Genomic DNA, 21,446 nt, shown 5'->3' on the forward strand with positions numbered 1-21,446 from the left:
TTTTTAAATCCTGCTATATTCCTAATGGGATATCTTAAAATGGATTCACATTCAGTGATTAAATATATCTTCAAGTTGTATACATGTTAAGTTCTTCCTTCCTTGAGGTCTTTGCCCTAACATTCCCTGTCATACTCACCAAGTTCCCTTCTTCCATTGTGGACAATGCCCGAGTTGATGGGTGCAGCACAGCAACATGGCACAAGTATACTTATGTAACAAATCTGCACGTTATGCACATGTACCCTAGAACTTAAAGTATAATAATAATTTTTAAAAAAAGTGCAAAGTCTCATTTAAATAGTATCTAAATCAGATATGGGTGAGACAGCCTCAGGGTATGATTGATCCTGAGGCAGAATTTTCTTCAGCCATGAACCTGTGAAATCAAATGAAACATGTTATGTACTTCCAAAATACAATAGTAGGACAAGCACAGGACAGACATTCCCATTGCAAAAGTGAGAAATAGGGCAGATAGGGAAGAAGGAAGGAGTGATAAGTCTTGAGCAAATTCCAAACCTTAAGGCTCAAGAATAATCTTCTTGGACTCACGCTCTTTCTTCCAGGTACATTGAAGCTGTGATTCCACCTTCTGGGTGCACTCCAGCTGCAGCCCTGCCCCACTGGGCATTGCCCCAACAGAGGGTCTCTGTAGTGACTCTGGGCTCTTATACTCTTGGCTTGTAATGGGAGGAGTAGCCTGAGGATTTCTGAATTGCCTACAGGATCATTCTTCTATTAATTGAACAACAGGTCCTGGCTTCTGTTTAGATAACTGAATAATCTTCTTGTTCATTTGGCTACACTCTTTGTGTTTTCTTTGGAATAAGCTCTTTTATTCTTTTCAGTGTGAATAGTCTGGTAATGTTCCAGATCTTTAAGTTCTACCTTTCTTTTAACAATTTTATCTTTACATCCTTTTTCTTTTCTCACATTTACCACAAACAGTCAAGAGAATACAAGGCACACCCTCAACACTTTGCTTAGACTTTTCCTCATCCAAATATTGTTTCATCATTCACAAGTTTTACTTTTCATAAAACACTAGGACATGAACACAATTCAGCCAAGTCCTTTGCCTCTTTAGAGCAAAGATGACCTTTCCTCCATTGTCCAATAACGTGTTCCTCGTTTCCATCTGAGGCCTCCTCAGAAAGGCCTTTGCCATCCATACTTGTACCAAATTCTGTTCAGGATTATTTAGGTATTCTCTAAAATGATTAAGGCCTTCTCTACAACTGTCCTCTTTTTTTTCAGAATTACCTTTAACTGTTTGTGGCAATGTAGGCTTTTTCTAGCATGGGTGGCAATAACAAAATGCTTCAGACTGGGTGGCTTATAAACAACAGAAATTTATTTCTCACAGTTATGATGGCTGGGAGGTCCTATTCTAGATTAAGGTGTCAGCGTATGTGGTGTCTGAAGAGGGTCTGCTCCTTAGATAGTCATCCTTTCACTGTGTCCTACAGGGCAGAAGGGTGAGTGATCTCTTGGGAGCCTCTGTTATAAGGGCACTAAGCACATTCATGAATGCTTTTATCTCATGAACAAAGGCCCTACTTCCTGATACCATCACCTTGGGAGTGATTATTTCAACATATACGTTTTGTGGGGACACAGACATTCAGATCACAGCAGTCAGTGATAAAAGAAATGAGATTGCAGCCCCCACTGTCTTTCTCACATCAAGCCCTGAATCATCCGTGTGTGTTTATGTGTTTGTGTGTGTGTATTTGCTTACTAGCCCTGGAGAAGAAAAGATTCCAAAGGATGTCATAATGCCAAAACATCTAGATGAAAAAGTCCATTACTTGTGCAGATGTTTCAAACACATAATGCTGAATATCCCAATCTATGGAAACATTCAGTGATGATTCTTTTTTCATTTTGTTCTTGAGGTTTTGGCAGAGTACAGTTGCAGCCTGATTTGCTGAGTTTAAGAGCCAAAAATCACGTTTTCTATCTAAGGTTATCAGGTTGATACTCTAGAAAGGGTTTCTTCGTAACCTAAAGATGTATACTTTCTTCTCTTAGAGTACTCATGTAACACAAATAATTTTTCTCGCTTCTATTACTTATTTAATTCAACCAGAACAGATAAAAAAGATCAATAACACAAACAAATCCTCAGAAATTGCTACAAAAATAAACAAACATGTATTATTACAAACAAATGGTGTAAGTTGGGACAAAATTTTAAAATAGATATAAATGGTCCTAAGAATTTTTTTTAGGAAATTGTGAATTAAGTTTTCTCATAGAAACATATTAAGAATTAATAACACAACCTCTTTCAACCATGATCTATTTCAAGAACGCTGTGAGTTGTCTGCAACTATCCAGGTCCTCAAATATCTGACACCCTGATTCCACAGTCGGCTCTTGTACCAGAGGAATGTGACACCAGAGTTCTATTTGGAACTTTGCATTTCACTGATCCTATTCAGCCTCATATCCATGTCATGCTGGGTCACTGCCCAGACTGCTTGTCCTTGTGGTCATCTGTCTTCTTCTTTATTCCCCAAACTGTTCTTAGTTTTCTGTCCTCTGACTCATCCTCCCAACAGTCTTCTCCTATCTGAATCCTTAATTATTTGTGGGGAGGCAAGGCAAAGAACAAAAGTTCGGCAGTCTTATACCTTTTCATTTTTTATTTTTTGTGGGTACATAGCAGGTGTATGTATTTATGGGATATATGGGATATTTTGATACAAACAGACAAGGTGTAACAATCACATCAGGATAAATGGGGTCTCTATCACCTCAAGCATTTATCCTTTGTGCTACAATCAATCCAATTATACCTTTAGCTAATTTTAAATGTACAACTAAATTATTATTGACTATTAGTGACCCTGTTGTGCTATGAAATACTAGATCATATTCACTCTATCTATTTTTTGTACCCATTAACCATCCTCATTTCTTATCTCCCCATTACACCATCAAGCTGTGGTAACCATCATTCGACTCTCTACCTCCATGAGTTCAATTGTTTTAATTTTTAGCTCCCACAAATAAGTGAGAACATGTGAAGTTTGTCTTTCTGTGCCTGACTTGTTTCACTTAACATAAAGACATCCAGCTTCATCCATGTTGTTGCAAATGACAGATCTCATTCTTTTTTGACTGAATAGTACTCCATTGTGTATATGCACCATGTTTTCTTTATTCATCTGTTGATGGACACTTAGGGCTTTCAAATCTTGGCTATTGTGAATAGAGCTGCAATAAACATGGGAGTGCAGATATCTCTTCGATATTGCTTTGATTTGCTTGCTTTTGGGTATATAGCTAGCTGTGGGATGGCTGGATCATATGGTAGTTCTATTCTTGTTTTTTGAAGAACCTTTAAAATGTTCTCCTCAGTGGTTGTACTAATTTACATTCCTATCAACAGTGTACAAGGGTACACTGTTTCTTCACATCCTTGCTGGCATTTCCTATTGCCTGCCTTTTGGATAATAAACCTTTTTAACTGGGGAGAGATGATATTTCAATGTAGTTTTGATCTGCATTTCTCTGATGATCAATGATATTGAGTATCTTTCCATGTACCTGTTTGCCATTTGTATGTCTTCTTTTGAAAAATGTCTATTCAGATTTTCAGCCCACTTTAAATTGAATTATTAGATTTTTTTTCCCCTAAAGAGTTGTTTGAGCTCCTTATATATTCTGGTTATTAATCGCTTGTCAGACATATAGTTTGCAAATATTTTCACCCATTCTGTGATTGTCTCTTCACTTGATTGATTGTTTCCTTTGCTGTGCAGAAGCTTTTTAACTTCATGTGATCCCATTAGTCCATATTTACTTTGGTTGCCTGTGCTTGTAGGGTATCACTGAAAAAATCTTTGCCCTGACCAATGTCCTGGGGAGTTTCCCCTAAGTTTTCTTGCAGTAGTTTCATAGTTTGAGGTCTTAGATTTAATTAAGTCTTTCATCCATTTTGGCTTGATTTTTGTGTATGGTAGGAGACAGTGGTCTAGTTTCATTCTTCTACATATGGATATTCAGTTTTCCCAGCACCGTTTATTAATGAGACTGTCCTTGACCCAATGAATGTTTTTGGCAACTTTGTCAAAAAAATAGTTCATTGTATATGCATGGATTTGTTTTTGAGTTCTCTATTCTGTTCCATTCATCTATGTGTCTGTTTTTATGCTAGTACCATGCCGTTTTGGTTACTGTAGCTCTTTAGTATAACTTGAAGTCAGGTAATGATTCCTCCAAAACAAAGACTGTTGTTCTTTTTGCTCATAACATTGACTATTCTGGGTCTTTCAACATTTCATATAAATTTTAGGATTGTATTTTTCTGTTTCTGTGAAGAATGTCATTGGTGTTTTGATAGGGATTGCATGGAATCCATGGATTGCTTTGAGTAGAATAGACATTTTAACAATATTGATTTTTCCAATTCATGAACATGGAATATCTTTCAATTTTTTTATGTCTTCTTCAATTTCTTTCATCAATATTTTAATTTTCATTGTAAACATCTTTCACTTTTTGGGTTAAGTTACTTCCTGGGTATTTAATTTTATTTGTAGCTATTTTAGATGGGATTACTTTCTTGATTCCTTTTTCAGATTGTTTGCTGTTGGCATATAAAATTATTACTGATTTTTGTATTTTAATTTTGTATCCTGCAACTTTATAGAATTTATCAGTTCTAATAGTTTTTTGGTGGAGTCTTTAGGTTTTTCCAAATATAAGATCATATTATCTGCAAACAGGGGTAATTTGACTCTTTATTTCCAATTTGGATGTCTTTTATTTCTTTCTCTTGTCCAATGGCTCTAGCTAGCACTTTCAGCACTATGTTGAATAACAGTGATGACAAGTAGGCATCCTTGTCATGTTGCAGATCTTAGAGGAAAGGCTTTTAATTTTTCCTCATTATGATACTAGCTGTGGATCTGTCATATATGGCTTTTATCATGTTGAGGTATGTTCCTTCTATCCCCAGTTTTTTGAGGGTTTTATCATGAAGTGATGTTGAATTTTATCAAATACTGTTTCAGCATCAGTTAAAAGGATCATATCCTTTCATTCTTCATTCTGTTGTTATGATGTATCACATTGATTAACTAGCATACATTGAACCATCCATGCATCCCTGGCATAAATCTCAGTTGGCCATGATGAATGATCTTTTTAGTGTGTTGTTGAATTCAGTTTGTTAGTATTTTGTTGAAGAATTTTGCATCAATGTTTACCAGAGATATGGGCCTGTAGTGTTCTTTGTTTCATATATTTTTGTCTGGTTTCAGTATGAAGTTAATACTGGCCTCATAGGATGAGTTTGGAAGTATTCCCTTCACTTCTATTTTTCAGAATAGTTTGAGTAGGATTGATATTACTTCTTATTTAAATGTTTGGTAATATTCAGCAGTGAAGCCATCCTGGACTTTTTCTTTGCTGGGAAACTTTTTGTTAAGGCTTTGATGTTGTTACTTGTTATTGGTCCATTCAGGTTTTGGATTTCTTCATGGTTCAATCTTGGTAGGCTGTATGTGTCTAAGAATTTATCCATTTCTTCTAAGTTTTCCAATTTATTGGTATATAGTTGCTCTTAGGAGCCTCTAATGAGCTTTCAAATTTCTGTGATATCTAATGGTAATGTCTCCCTTTTTATGTCTGATTTTTAAAAATTTTGGTCTTCTCTCTTTTTTTCTCAGTCTGGCTAGAGGTTTGCCAAATTTATTTACCTTTTCAAAAAACCATCTTTTCACTCCACTGATCTTTTGTATTGTTTTCTTTAATTTCATATTATTTTTGCCTTGACCTTTATTATTTCTTTTCCTCTACTAACTTTGGGTTTGGTTTACTCTTGCTTTTCTATTTCTTTAAGAAGCGTCGTTAAGTTGTTTGTTTGAAGTTTTTCTTCTTTTTTGATGTTGGTACTTATAGCTGTACACTCTCCTCTTAGTATTGCTTTCATTATATCCTATTCCATAGGTTTTGGTACTTTGTGTTTCCATTATCATTTGTTTCAAGAAAATTTTCCATTTCCTTCTTAATCTTTTCAGTGACTCACTGGTCACTCAGGAATATATTGTTTATTTTCCATGTGTTTGTATAGTTTCCAAGATTATTCTTATTAATTTGTAGTTTTATTCCTTTAGGGTCAGAGAAAATATTTGATATTATTTCAATTTTAAAGAATGTTTAAATATTTGTTTTCTGGCCTCACATATGGTCTATCCTTGAGAATGATCCATGTGTTGAGGAGAAGAATGTGTATTCTGCAGCCACTGGATAAAATGTTCTATAATATCTATTAGGATCATTTGGTCTATAATGCAGATTAAACCTGATGTTTCTTTGTTCATTTTCTGTCTGAATGATTTGCTCAATGCTGAAAGTAGGGTGTTGAAGTCTTCAGTTATTAATTTATTGGGGTCTCTCTCTCTCTTTAGCTCTAATAACATTTGTTTTATATATCTGAGTGCTCCGGTGTTGGGTGCATAAATGTTTATAATTGTTATATCCTCTTGCTGAATTAATCCCTTTATCATTATGTAATGGTCTTCTTTGTCTCTTTTTAGAGATTTTGTCTTAAACTCTATTTTTCTAATATAAGTATAGCTATTCCTGTTCTTTTTTGGTTTCCACTGGCATGGAACATCTTTTTCCATTCCTTTATTTTCAGTCTTGTGTGTTTTTACAGGTTACATGTGTTTATTGTTGGTAACAGATCACTGGGTCTTGTTTTCTAAATTTATTTAGCCACTCCATGTTGTTTGATTGGAGAGTTTAGTCCATTTACATTTAATGTATTATTGATAAGTAAGGACTTCTGGCCATTTTGTTATTTGTTTTCTGGTTGTCTTATGGTTTTCTCTTTCCTCTTTCCTTCCTTCCTGCCTTCCTTTTGGTGAAGGTGATTTTTCTCTGGTGGTATGTTTTAATTTCTTGCTTTTTATTTTTCGTGTATCTGTTGTATGAGCTTAGATTTGAGGTTACCATGAGGCTTGGGAATAATATCTGTAACTCTTTATTTCAAACAGATGACAACTTCACACTGATTGCATAAACAAAGTAACAAATAAGCAAGAAGAAAACTAATACAATTCTAAACTTTAATTTCATCTTTCTGCTTTTTACCTTTTTGTTGTTTCTATTTGTATCTTATTCTATTTATATCTCTATTTCTTGAATTTGTTGTAGTTATTATTTTAGTTGGTTCTTTTTTTTCACCTTTCTACTTAAGATATGAGTAGTATACCCACCACAATTACAGTGTTATAATATTTTATGTTTTTCTGTATACCACTACTAGTGAGTTTTGTACCTTCAGATGATTTCTTGCTGCTCGTTAACATCTTTTTCATTCAGATTAAATAAATCTCTTTAGCATTTCTTATAGTACAGGTCTTGTGTTGATGAAATCCCTCAGCTTTTGTTTGTCTGGAGGTCTTTATCTCTCCTGATGTTTAAAGACTACTTTCACTGGATATAGTATTCTAGGATAAAAGTGTTTTTCCTTCAGCACTTTAAGTATGTCATGCCACTCTCTCCTGACCTGACAGGTTTCCACCGAAAAGTCTACTGCCAGGTGTTTTGGAGCTCTGTTGTATGTTATTTGTTTCTCTTCTCTTCCTGCTTTTAGGATCTTTTCTTTATCCTTGATCTTTAAGAGTTTGATTATTAAATGCCTTGAGATAGTCTTTTCTTGAGGTTAAATCTTCTTGGCATTCTATAACCTTCTCATACTTGGATATTGACATCTTTCTCTAGTTCGGGGAAGTTGTTATTTGAATAAACTTTCTACCTCTATCTCTCTCTTTACTTTGTATTTAAGGCTAATAACTCTTAGATTTTCACTTTTGAGGCTACTTTCTAGATCTTGTAGTTGTGCTGCATTCTTTTTTTTTTTTTTTTTTTTTTTTTTTTTTTGGTTTAACATGAAAATTTTATTTCTTACTCACTTGAGAGTCTAATGCAGATGTCTAAGTGGGGTGGCCTTCTATGTAAAGGGGCCCAGGCTCCCCCTATCTTTTTTGTGTCCACCCACCTCTTGATCCTCAGAGTCCTCTCCATGTAGCCGGCAGGTAGCAAAGCCATCCTACTTTTTTTTTTTTTTTTTTTTTTTTTTTTTTTTTTTTATTTTATTTTTATTATTATTTTTTTTTAATTATTATTATTATACTTTAAGTTGTAGGGTACATGTGCATCACGTGCAGGTTTGTTACATATGTATACTTGTGCCTTGTTGGTGTGCTGCACCCATCAACTCGTCATTTACATCAGGTATAACTCCCAATGCAATCCCTCCCCCCTCCCCCCTCCCCCCCCCCATGATAGGCCCCGGTGTGTGATGTTCCCCTTCCTGAGTCCGAGTGATCTCATTGTTCAGTTCCCACCTATGAGTGAGAACATGCGGTGTTTGGTTTTCTGTTCTTGTGATAGTTTGCTGAGAATGATGGTTTCCAGCTGCATCCATGTCCCTACAAAGGACACAAACTCATCCTTTTTGATGGCTGCATAGTATTCCATGGTGTATATGTGCCACATTTTCTTAATCCAATCTGTCACTGATGGACATTTGGGTTCATTCCAAGTCTTTGCTATTGTGAATAGTGCCGCAATAAACATACGTGTGCATGTGTCTTTATAGCAGCATAATTTATAATCCTTTGGGTATATACCCAGTAATGGGATGGCTGGGTCATATGGTACATCTAGTTCTAGATCCTTGAGGAATCGCCATACTGTTTTCCATAATGGTTGAACTAGTTTACAATCCCACCAACAGTGTAAAAGTGTTCCTATTTCTCCACATCCTCTCCAGCACCTGTTGTTTCCTGACTTTTTGATGATCGCCATTCTAACTGGTGTGAGATGGTATCTCATTGTGGTTTTGATTTGCATTTCTCTGATGGCCAGTGATGATGAGCATTTTTTCATGTGTCTGTTGGCTGTATGAATGTCTTCTTTTGAGAAATGTCTGTTCATATCCTTTGCCCACTTTTTGATGGGGTTGTTTGTTTTTTTCTTGTAAATTTGTTTGAGTTCTTTGTAGGTTCTGGATATTAGCCCTTTGTCAGATGAGGAGATTGCAAAAATTTTCTCCCATTCTGTAGGTTGCCTGTTCACTCTGATGGTAGTTTCTTTTGCTGTGCAGAAGCTCTTTAGTTTAATGAGATCCCATTTGTCAATTTTGGCTTTTGCTGCCGTTGCTTTTGGTGTTTTAGACATGAAGTCTTTTCCCATGCCTATGTCCTGAATGGTACTACCTAGGTTTTCCTCTAGGATTTTTATGGTATTAGGTCTAACATTTAAGTCTCTAATCCATTTTGAATTAATTTTCGTATAAGGAGTAAGGAAAGGATCCAGTTTCAGCTTTCTACTTACGGCTAGCCAATTTTCCCAGCACCATTTATTAAATAGGGAATCCTTTCCCCATTTCTTGTTTTTGTCAGGTTTGTCAAAGATCAGATGGCTGTAGATGTGTGGTATTATTTCTGAGGACTCTGTTCTGTTCCATTGGTCTATATCTCTGTTTTGGTACCAGTACCATGCTGTTTTGGTTACTGTAGCTTTGTAGTATAGTTTGAAGTCAGGTAGCGTGATGCCTCCAGCTTTGTTCTTTTGACTTAGGATTGTCTTGGAGATGCGGGCTCTTTTTTGGTTCCATATGAACTTTAAAGCAGTTTTTTCCAATTCTGTGAAGAAACTCGTTGGTAGCTTGATGGGGATGGCATTGAATCTATAAATAACCTTGGGCAGTATGGCCATTTTCACGATATTGATTCTTCCTATCCATGAGCATGGTATGTTCTTCCATTTGTTTGTGTCCTCTTTGATTTCACTGAGCAGTGGTTTGTAGTTCTCCTTGAAGAGGTCCTTTACATCCCTTGTAAGTTGGATTCCTAGGTATTTTATTCTCTTTGAAGCAATTGTGAATGGAAGTTCATTCATGATTTGGCTCTCTGTTTGTCTGTTACTGGTGTATAAGAATGCTTGTGATTTTTGCACATTAATTTTGTATCCTGAGACTTTGCTGAAATTGCTTATCAGCTTAAGGAGATTTTGGGCTGAGACAATGGGGTTTTCTAAATATACAATCATGTCATCTGCAAACAGGGACAATTTGAGTTCTTCTTTTCCTAACTGAATACCCTTGATTTCTTTCTCTTGCCTAATTGCCCTAGCCAGAACTTCCAACACTATGTTGAATAGGAGTGGTGAGAGAGGGCATCCCTGTCTTGTGCCAGTTTTCAAAGGGAATTTTTCCAGTTTTTGCCCATTCAGTATGATATTGGCTGTGGGTTTGTCATAGATAGCTCTTATTATTTTGAGGTACGTTCCATCAATACCGAATTTATTGAGCGTTTTTAGCATGAAGGGCTGTTGAATTTTGTCAAAAGCCTTTTCTGCATCTATTGAGATAATCATGTGGTTCTTGTCTTTGGTTCTGTTTATATGCTGGATTATGTTTATTGATTTGCGAATGTTGAACCAGCCTTGCATCCCAGGGATGAAGCCCACTTGATCATGGTGGATAAGCTTTTTGATGTGTTGCTGAACCCGGTTTGCCAGTATTTTATTGAGGATTTTTGCATCGATGTTCATCAGGGATATTGGTCTAAAATTCTCTTTTTTTGTTGTGTCTCTGCCAGGCTTTGGTATCAGAATGATGTTGGCCTCATAAAATGAGTTAGGGAGGATTCCCTCTTTTTCTATTGATTGGAATAGTTTCAGAAGGAATGGTACCAACTCCTCCTTGTACCTCTGGTAGAATTCAGCTGTGAATCCATCTGGTCCTGGACTTTTTTTGGTTGGTAGGCTATTAATTATTGCCTCAATTTCAGAGCCTACTATTGGTCTATTCAGGGATTCAACTTCTTCCTGGTTTAGTCTTGGAAGAGTGTAAGTGTCCAGGAAATTATCCATTTCTTTTAGATTTTCCAGTTTATTTGCGTAGAGGTGTTTATAGTATTCTCTGATGGTAGTTTGTATTTCTGTGGGGTCGGTGGTGATATCCCCTTTATCATTTTTAATTGCGTAGATTTGATTCTTCTCTCTTTTCTTCTTTATTAGTCTGGCTAGTGGTCTGTCAATTTTGTTGATCTTTTCAAAAAACCAACTCCTAGATTCATTGATTTTTTGGAGAGTTTTTTGTGTCTCTATCTCCTTCAGTTCTGCTCTGATCTTAGTTATTTCTTGCCTTCTGCTAGCTTTCGAATGTGTTTGCTCTTGCTTCTCTAACTCTTTTAATTGTGATGTTAGAGTGTCAATTTTAGATCTTTCCTGCTTTCTCTTGTGGGCATTTAGTGCTATAAATTTCCCTCTACACACTGCTTTAAATGTGTCCCAGAGATTCTGGTATGTTGTATCTTTGTTCTCATTGGTTTCAAAGAACATCTTTATTTCTGCCTTCATTTCGTTATGTACCCAGTAGTCATTCAGGAGCAGGTTGTTCAGTTTCCATGTAGTTGAGCAGTTTTGATTGAGTTTCTTAGTCCTGAGTTCTAGTTTGATTGCACTGTGGTCTGAGAGACAGTTTGTTATAATTTCTGTTCTTGTACATTTGCTGAGGAGTGCTTTACTTCCAATTACGTGGTCGATTTTGGAGTAAGTACGATGTGGTGCTGAGAAGAATGTATATTCTGTTGATTTGGGGTGGAGAGTTCTGTAGATGTCTATTAGGTCTGCTTGCTGCAGAGATGAGTTCAATTCCTGGATATCCTTGTTAACTTTCTGTCTCGTTGATCTGTCTAATGTTGACAGTGGAGTGTTGAAGTCTCCCATTATTATTGTATGGGAGTCTAAGTCTCTTTGTAAGTCTCTAAGGACTTGCTTGATGAATCTGGGTGCTCCTGTATTGGGTGCATATATATTTAGGATAGTTAGCTCTTCCTGTTGAATTGATCCCTTTACCATTATGTAATGGCCTTCTTTGTCTCTTTTGATCTTTGATGGTTTAAAGTCTGTTTTATCAGAGACTAGTATTGCAACCCCCGCTTTTTTTTGTTCTCCATTTGCTTGGTAAATCTTCCTCCATCCCTTTATTTTGAGCCTATGTATGTCTCTGCGTGTGAGATGGGTCTCCTGAATACAGCAGACTGATGGGTCTTGACTCTTTATCCAGTTTGCCAGTCTGTGTCTTTTAATTGGAGCATTTAGTCCATTTACATTTAAGGTTAAGATTGTTATGTGTGAACTTGATCCTGCCATTATGATATTAACTGGTTATTTTGCTCGTTAGTTGATGCAGTTTCTTCCTAGCCTCGATGGTCTTTACATTTTGGCATGTTTTTGCAATGGCTGGTACCGGTTGTTCCTTTCCATGTTTAGTGCTTCCTTCAGGATCTCTTGTAAGGCAGGCCTAGTGGTGACAAAATCTCTAAGCATTTGCTTATCTGTAAAGGATTTTATTTCTCCTTCACTTATGAAACTTAGTTTGGCTGGATATGAAATTCTGGGTTTAAAATTCTTTTCTTTAAGAATGTTGAATATTGGCCCCCACTCTCTTCTGGCTTGTAGAGTTTCTGCCGAGAGATCTGCTGTTAGTCTGATGGGCTTCCCTTTGTGGGTAACCCGACCTTTCTCTCTGGCTGCCCTTAAGATTTTTTCCTTCATTTCAACTTTGGTGAATCTGGCAATTATGTGTCTTGGAGTTGCTCTTCTCGAGGAGTATCTTTGTGGCGTTCTCTGTATTTCCTGGATTTGAATGTTGGCCTGCCCTACTAGGTTGGGGAAGTTCTCCTGGATGATATCCTGAAGAGTGTTTTCCAACTTGGTTCCATTTTCCCCCTCACTTTCAGGCACCCCAATCAGACGTAGATTTGGTCTTTTTACATAATCCCATACCTCTTGCAGGCTTTGTTCATTTCTTTTTCTTCTTTTTTCTTTTGGTTTCTCTTCTCGCTTCATTTCATTCATTTGATCCTCAATCGCTGATACTCTTTCTTCCAGTTGATCGAGTCGGTTACTGAAGCTTGTGCATTTGTCACGTATTTCTCGTGTCATGGTTTTCATCTCTTTCATTTCGTTTAGGACCTTTTCTGCATTAATTACTCTAGCCATCAATTCTTCCACTTTTTTTTCAAGATTTTTAGTTTCTTTGCGCTGGGTACGTAATTCCTCCTTTAGCTCTGAGAAATTTGATGGACTGAAGCCTTCTTCTCTCATCTCGTCAAAGTCATTCTCCGTCCAGCTTTGATCCGTTGCTGGCGATGAGCTGCGCTCCTTTGCCGGGGGAGATGCGCTCTTATTTTTTGAATTTCCAGCTTTTCTGCCCTGCTTTTTCCCCATCTTTGTGGTTTTATCTGCCTCTGGTCTTTGATGATGGTGATGTACTGATGGGGTTTTGGTGTAGGTGTCCTTCCTGTTTGATAGTTTTCCTTCTAACAGTCAGGACCCTCAGCTGTAGGTCTGTTGGAGATTGCTTGAGGTCCACTCCAGACCCTGTTTGCCTGGGTATCAGCAGCAGAGGCTGCAGAAGATAGAATATTTCTGAACAGCGAGTGTACCTGTCTGATTCTTGCTTTGGAAGCTTCCTCTCAGGGGTGTACTCCACCCTGTGAGGTGTGGGGTATCAGACTGCCCCTAGTGGGGGATGTCTCCCAGTTAGGCTGCTCAGGGGTCAGGGACCCACTTGAGCAGGGAGTCTGTCCCTTCTCAGATCTCAACCTCCGTGTTGGGAGATCCACTGCTCTCTTCAAAGCTGTCAGACAGAGTCGTTTGCGTCTGCAGAGTTTTCTGCTGCTTTTGTTGTTGTATAGTTGTGCCCTGTCCCCAGAGGTGGAGTCTACAGAGACAGGCAGGTTTCCTTGAGCTGCTGTGAGCTCCACCCAGTTTGAGCTTCCCAGCGGCTATGTTTACCTACTTAAGCCTCGGCAATGGCGGGCACCCCTCCCCCAGCCTCGCTGCTGCCTTGCCGGTAGATCACAGACTGCTGTGCTAGCAATGAGGGAGGCTCCGTGGGTGTGGGACCCTCCCGGCCAGGCGTGGGATATGATCTCCTGGTGTGCCTGTTTGCTTAAAGCGCAGTATTGGGGTGGGAGTTACCCGATTTTCCAGGTGTTGTGTGTCTCAGTTCCCCTGGCTAGGAAAAGGGATTCCCTTCCCCCTTGCGCTTCCCAGGTGAGGCAATGCCTCGCCCTGCTTCAGCTCTTGCTGGTCGGGCTGCAGCAGCTGACCAGCACCGATCGTCCGGCACTCCCCAGTGAGATGCACCCAGTACCTCAGTTGAAAATGCAGAAATCACCGGTCTTCTGTGTCGCTCGCGCTGGGAGTTGGAGACTGGAGCTGTTCCTATTCGGCCATCTTGCTCCGCCCCCTGCATTCTTTATTCTTTTTTCTTTTGTTTCCTCTGTGTATTTTTGAATAGCCTATCTTCGAGCTCACTAACTCTTCTGCCTGATCAATTCTGCTAGAGACTCTGATGCATTCTTCAGTATGTCAATTGCATTTTTAACTCCAGAATTCCTGCTTGATTATTTTAAATAATTTAATATCTTTATTACATTTGTCTTACAGGATTCTGAATTCCTTCTCCATGTTATCTTGAATTTCTTTGAGCTTCCTCAAAACAGATATTTTAAATTCTATCTAAAAGGTAACATATCTGTTTCTTCGGAACTGGCCCCTGGTGGCTTATTTAATTCATTTGGTGAGGTCATGTTTTCTTGTATGTTCTTGATGTTTTGAATGTTTGTCAGTGTCTGGGCATTGAAGAGTTAGGTATTTATTGCAGTCTTCTCAGTCTGGGCTTGTTTGTACCCATACCTCTTGGGAAAGCTTTTCAGATATTCAAAGGGATTTGGGTATTGTGATCTAAGTTATTGGTCACTGCAGCCATATCTGCATTAGGGGTCACCCCAAGCCCAGTAATGCTGTGGTTCTTGCAGACTCATAGAGGTACCAGCTTTGTGGTCTTGGATAAGATCTAGAAGAATTTTGTAAATTACAAGACAGAGACTCTTGTTCTTTTTCCTTACCTCTCTCACACAAAGAAAGCCTTTCTTTCTGTGCTGGGCTGCATAGAGCTGGGGGATGTGTGACACAAGCACTGCTGTAGCCACTACCAGTGGGACTGCACTGAGTTAGACCTGAAGCCAATACAGAACTGGGTCTCATCCAAGGTACTGTGAAACCACTACCTTGCTACCACCTATGTTCATTTAAGGCCCTAGGGCGCTACACTTAGCAGATGGTGGAGCAGCCAGAATTGTGTTCTTCTCTTTGGAGTGACAGTAAGTTCCCTCGAGTCTTAGGTGGGTTCAGAGATGCCATCTTGGAGCCAGCCTGGAGCTGGAAACTTTAGAAATCTACCTGGCGCTCTATTATTACTGCAGCTAAACTGGCACTGAAACTACAAGACAAAGTCCTTTCCACTCTGTCCTACCCTTACCCCAGGCAGAGGGATGTTTCCCTGTGTGCACCGCCACCTCAGGCCCACAGGGAGTACTTCCAGGGTACTGCCAATGTTCACTTAAGGCCCAAGGGCTATTCTGTCATATTGTGGTGAATGCTGCCAGGCCTGTGACTCATCCTTCAGGGAAGTGGACCCTCCTTTGGCACAGAATATGTCCAGAAATTCCATAAAAGAGCCAAGGCCTGGAACTGGGGACCCCAAGAGCCCGCTTGGTGCTCTTCCCCACTATGGCTGAGTTCATACTTTTCTCAAGCAGAAGGAGTCTCTCCTTGTAGTCACCAGAACTGTGAATGTGCTACGTCATACCTGAAACCAGCATGTCTCAGAGTCTCACCCAAGGTCCACAGCATGTACTACCTGGTTACCACTGCTGATCATTCAGAGCTGAAGGGCTCTTTAGTCAGCAGGCAATGAATCCTGGCAGGACTGGTTTCTTCTTCAAGATGGTGAACTCCCTCCTGGCCCAGGATATGCCTAGAAATGTCACATCTGGGAGCTTGGCCCCCTAGTGGGGCACTCTTGACTCTAACTGGTGTCTTTTCCTACCATGGCTGAGCTGGTATCAAAGTTTCAAAACAAAGTCCTCTTTACTCTTATCCCTCCTCTCCTCAAGCATAAAGAAGGGGTTTCTTTAAGAGCTGTAAGCTGTGCTGCCTGGGGTTGGGGGAGCAATGATGCAAGCACTCCTTTAGCCACCCTGGCCTGTGTCTCACTGGGTTGAGTGCCCTCCAATTCCAATGGCTCCAAACCTAGCACAGCACTAGGACTAGTGGCCTAGACACCTTTCAACTTTATATAGAACCCCAGAGCACAGTAGCCCATGGTGGGGAGGCCTGTCAAAACTCAAGTCCCAACCCCTGGGATGGATGATTCCCCTCTGGCTATGGCTGGTCTAAATACTCCCTCTCTGGACATTGGCTGAGTCCTGCCTGGTGTTGGCATCACTGATTTCTAATGCAAAGCCCCACAGTCACTGCACTCTCCATCCCCCAAATGCACAGATTCTCTTCTCCGTGCTGTAAGACTGCTGCAGGGGGAGAGCGGAGGGGTAATTTAGGCAATTTAAGACTGTCTTTTCTACTCTATTTAGTGTCTCTCTCAGTGATAGGAAGTTTAAAACCAGGTACTGTGATTGCTCACCTGATTTTTTCTTCTTATGAAGGTTCTTTTTCTGTGTATGGATAGTTGTCAAATATGGTGTTTCTGCTGCGAGGATGACCTTTGGAGACTTCTATTGGCCATCCTGCTCTGCCCTCAGTCTTACTTTTGAAAGAGCTAAGGTTGTCAATTTTGTTACCATCCATGTTTATTTTTTACATACATTTTAGTGTTGCTGTGATGAAACAGACAACCAAGTATTGTTTCTAAGACACCTATGATTCTATCTTAACCAACTGTCCAAATTTCCTCTGACATTTAAAAAATTTTTAACTTTCTAAAAATGGGATCCTAAATATAGGGAAAAAAGCCCACAAAACATTCAGGCCATCTTTTATACCTAAAACTATCTTTGAGATTCCCCAGATAGCCCCTGGAAAATTACAAATATTGTTTCTTTTACTTTATAAAAAGAGAGATGCTGGAAATTAACTAGATTTGTTTGATGAGTTGCATGGGAAAAGTTGTCAAATCAAAAGAGTCATTTAGCCATCTCTGTGCTAACATTGTATAGGTAAAATTGTATTAATATGAATTTATCAGAAATTGTATGTTTTATGGTGAACCCCTGGTATTTGTCAATATTTTCACTGTCCACAATATATTTTAACCCTCAGGAATAACACTGATAAAAACTCTAAGAAATAATTGTGTCAGGTTTTCCTATGCTTATGAATCCTGGCAGTGCTTTGCCTGTCTAATGAGCTGATGATTTCTGGCAACTACTGCATTATCAGTAATATATTAGTAATTATTTTAAATTTTACTTGGGTGAAGCCTCGCTCTTTTAATTTTAATGTAGTATTTCTAGCCTAGTAGTTCTCAATTGGGGATGCACATAAGACTTACTTATAAAGTGTTACAGCAGTATAGCTCTCTATACCCTACTCCAGACTTACTGAATCTTTTCACTTGTTATTCTTGGTATATTATAAGTCAGGATAATTGTATACTATATCTCAAGATTTTTTCTCTATAAAAATTGTTTACCCATTTGTGTAAATCAGATGTAACATTAATTGACAATAGACTTAATTGTTGCCAGGCACAGAAAGACAAATATTGCATGTTCTCACTCATACGTGATAGCTAAAAAGGTTGATCTCATGGATGCAGAGAGTAGAATGATGGTTACCAGAGACTGGGAAGAGTAATTGGGTGTAGGAGGGGAGAGGTTGGTTAGTGGGTACAAAAATACAGACAGAAGGAATAAGATCTCATGTTTGGTAGCAGAATAGGGCAATGTAGTTAACAATAATTTATTGGGAATTTCAAAATAACTAGAAGCATGGAATTATAATGTTTCTAACACTAAGAAATGATAAGTGTTTAAAGTGATAGCTATCCCAATTACCCTGATTTGACCCCTACACGTTGTATGCTTGTATCAAAATATTACATGTATCCCATAAATACTACAACTATTTATTGTATATCCATAAAAATTAAAAAATAGACAACTATTATCCCCAAAATATTTTATCAAAAACAATTTAATGGCATTGTGGAAGTAAGACCTATCCTCTTCACATGTCCCACCTCACTCAAGGGGAGGTGATTATAAAGGGTAAGTGTACCACTGAACAGGAATCTTGGCAGCCATCTTACTTCCCAATCCATCCCCATCAATACTTAAATCAGTGGAAATGTTTTTTTAAAATCTTTAATTCATAGGTCAGTTGCCAGTTTCAATTTTTTTAAAGATTTATTTCTTTTTGTAACTTCCCATAATTTGAGGTTGGAAGAGACATAAAAGTGATGTCAGGCTTGCCTCCTTTGTAACTTACACTCTGGTAGTTGTCCTCTCTGCTTCTTCCTGACTCTACTACTCCTTCTCAGCCTTATTCACTAGTTCTTTGAAAATCCCTTAATATTAATATTCTCTGGGGTTCCATCCTCATCTCTCTGTTGGGAAAAGCTGAGTGTTGGGAGAAGCTGAGGCAGGGCTTGCATGTCTGACATAATGTAAAAGAGTCTTGGAACATGTCTGGAGTACAGGGTCTAAAACCCCTCGTGGTCTTTGGAACACCAAGCTCTGTGCTAAAGGGTGGAAGGCTACCCTGACACACCATAGTCTAAGCCCAGGACATAAAACCCCTCGTGGCTTGAATAGAATCCAGGGCTCGTGGCTCTGGAATGTATCTAGACTTCCTGGCTCCTTGCTCCTTGCTCTCCCAGGATCAATTGTATCTTGAGTTAAAAGAACCTGCTCTCTGTTATCTCAAGTAGCAGAACATGTTCCATACGCCTCAAAGGAAATCCTAAACCGTCACAGCTGTAGATGGTGTGCTTGCCCTTTTGACTCCCACATTCTCAACCCCTGTTTCTTTGTTTGATCACCAATAAATAGTCTGGGCTTCCAGAGCTTGGGGCCTTCACAGCCTCCATACTTAGCATTGGCCCCTGGACCAACTTTCTCTCTCAAACTGTCTTTTCTCATTCCTTTGACTCTGCCAGACTTCGTCGCCCCTACAACCTGGTGTTGGGTCCGATCACCCCAACATTCCTGGCTGCCCAATGTGGGATGACAAAGACCCTGGTGAAGGAATGCTAGAATGTGTAAAAGTGGAGGATGCATTGTCAAAGGACACCTGAAGACGACTGAAAGAAGCTTGGTGGGAAAGCTGAGTGCTCGGAAGAACCAGGATAACAATGGGACAAAGTGAAAGCAAACATTCTGCTTACTTGAATTTCTTAAGGCATTTATTATGAAGAGGGTGAGGCATGGGGTAAGACTCAGTGGAATCTGAGGCTTGTTTATTCAGAGGGCCCCTTTTAGAGAAAAAGAAGGCAAAGTGAGGACTTAGAAGGAGCCTGGGCAAGTAAAGTCATCTTGAAGCTTCAGTTCCATGGTTAACCTGCCTCTGCTAGAGAAAAACAGATTTAATGAGCACAGAGGCATGATATGGGCTGAATGTAAAGAAATTTGGACTCAAGGCCCCAAGGAATATTTGTTTGAGTTGTGGAATATGCTTGATTTTGGTATGTTAGCAATTTTCTCAGTATCATTCATTGCAAGATTCAGGGCATTCTGGCATGCTTCCAAAGCCCATAAGATACTTTGAAGTACTTGACAAAAGTAACATTGGGAGATAATGTGAAATACTACGATTTGGCCAGGAAGGAGTGGGACCCCTCTGATCCTCAGATGGTGTCTGAAGGTCTTTGTGCAGTTGCTGTGGTTTTGATTTTCTCTGGGATAGCTTATATTTTCCAGCCAATGAAAGCTTTGGACCTCTGCAGATGTCGTTTGGAGGAGCAGTCAAAGACATCTTCAGGTTCATGGTCATATTCATTATGGTGTTTGTGGCCTTTGTGATTGGAATGTTCAACCTGTACTCCTACTACATTGGTGCAAAACAAAATGGAGCCTTCATAACAGTTCAAGAGAGTTTTAAGACACTATTCTGGGCTATATTTGGACTTTCTGAAGTGAAATCAGTGGTCATAAACTATAACCACAAATTCATTGAAAACATTGGTTATGTTCTTTATGGAGTCTATAATGTCACAGTGGTCATTGTTTTGCTAAATATGTTAATTGCCATTATCAACAATTCATTCCAGGAAATTGAGGATGACACTGATGTGGAGTGGAAATTTTCAAGGGTCAAACTCTGGTTTTCGTACTTTGGGGACGGGAGAGGACTTCCTGTTCCCTTCAATCTGGTGCTGGGTCCGTGGTCCCTGCTTTGTATCTTGCTGAAGCTTAAAGGTTGGATTTTTTAGCTCTACCCAGAGTCATAAAAAATGTTTCCAAGAAGATGTAGAGATAAATAGAGATAGAGATAAATAGAGATGGAGATAATTAGAGAGATATAAGTAAGTAGACAGATATAAGTAAGTAGAGCTAAGTAAGAAGAGGTACAAAAGTAGAGACTAGCAAAGACTAGCAGAGATTTGCAGGGACAGACAGGAACATTTTGAATTATGGAAATTAGCTATAGCTCAAAGTTCAATCAAACTCTGAGAAGACAAATACAAAAGGAATAGAGGGGAAGGAGGTAAGGATAAAAATGCTCTTTCTTTTCTCTCCAACGGGAACTTTTGGATTCAAAGTTGTGCTAGCAATAGGAAATGTTACTCTTGATATAAATACATGCTTTATTATGTGCCCCAAATGTCACTTGTTTACCTGCAATAATTCAACCTTTGATAAAAATCAAATTATCTTGATAATTAAAGCCAGGGAAGCAGTTTGGATCACTGTGTCTCTAAATAGACCATGGGAGACATCACCATCTATTTATATTGTAACTGAGATCCTTAAAAAACTACTATCCTATCCAAAAGATTTACAGTTGAAGGCTATTGGAGGCTCTACATTTGTGAATTTTGTTCTGATGGTTGTGTGCTTGTGCTGTCTCCTTTTAGTCTGCAGATGCAGAAGCCACCTCGGAAGAGGAAGCCGCTTCTGAAGAGAAAGCCGCCATCAAGAACAAGCAATGATAGCTGTGGTGGTTTTATGAAAAAGAAAAGGGGGACATGTTGGGAAAAGCTGAGTGTTGGGAGAGAAGCTCAGGCAGGCCTTGCATGTCTGACATAATGTAAGAGTCTTGGAACATGTCCAGGACCCAGGGTCTAAAACCCCTTGTGGTCTTTGGAACACCAAGTTCTGTGCTAAAGGGTGGAAGGCTACCCTGACACACCATAATCTAAGCTCAGGGCATAAAACCCCTCGTGGCTTGAATACAATCCAGGGCTCGTGGCTCTGGAATGTGTCTAGACTTGCTGTCTCCTTGCTCCTTGCTCTCCCAGGATGGATTGTATTTTGAGTTAAAAGAACCTGCTCTCCATTATCTCAAGTAGCAGAACATGTTCCATACGCCTCAAAGGAAATCTTAAACCGTCACAGCTGTAGATGGTGTGCTTGCCCTTTTGACTCCCACAT

The 21,446-nt window shown here is 39.0% G+C and overlaps 1 long non-coding RNA gene and 1 pseudogene across 3 annotated transcripts in view; both read left to right on the forward strand.

Moving 5' to 3' along the window:
- Positions 1–21,446, forward strand: part of LOC139356782 (uncharacterized) — a 92,636-nt gene that overhangs the window by 37,079 nt on the left and 34,111 nt on the right. The window lies entirely within an intron of this gene.
- LOC105470168 (short transient receptor potential channel 6-like) lies at positions 1,414–20,351 on the forward strand (annotated as a pseudogene).

The sequence above is a fragment of the Macaca nemestrina genome, chromosome 10 (assembly GCF_043159975.1).
Source record: "Macaca nemestrina isolate mMacNem1 chromosome 10, mMacNem.hap1, whole genome shotgun sequence".
Taxonomy (NCBI): Eukaryota; Metazoa; Chordata; class Mammalia; order Primates; family Cercopithecidae; genus Macaca; species Macaca nemestrina.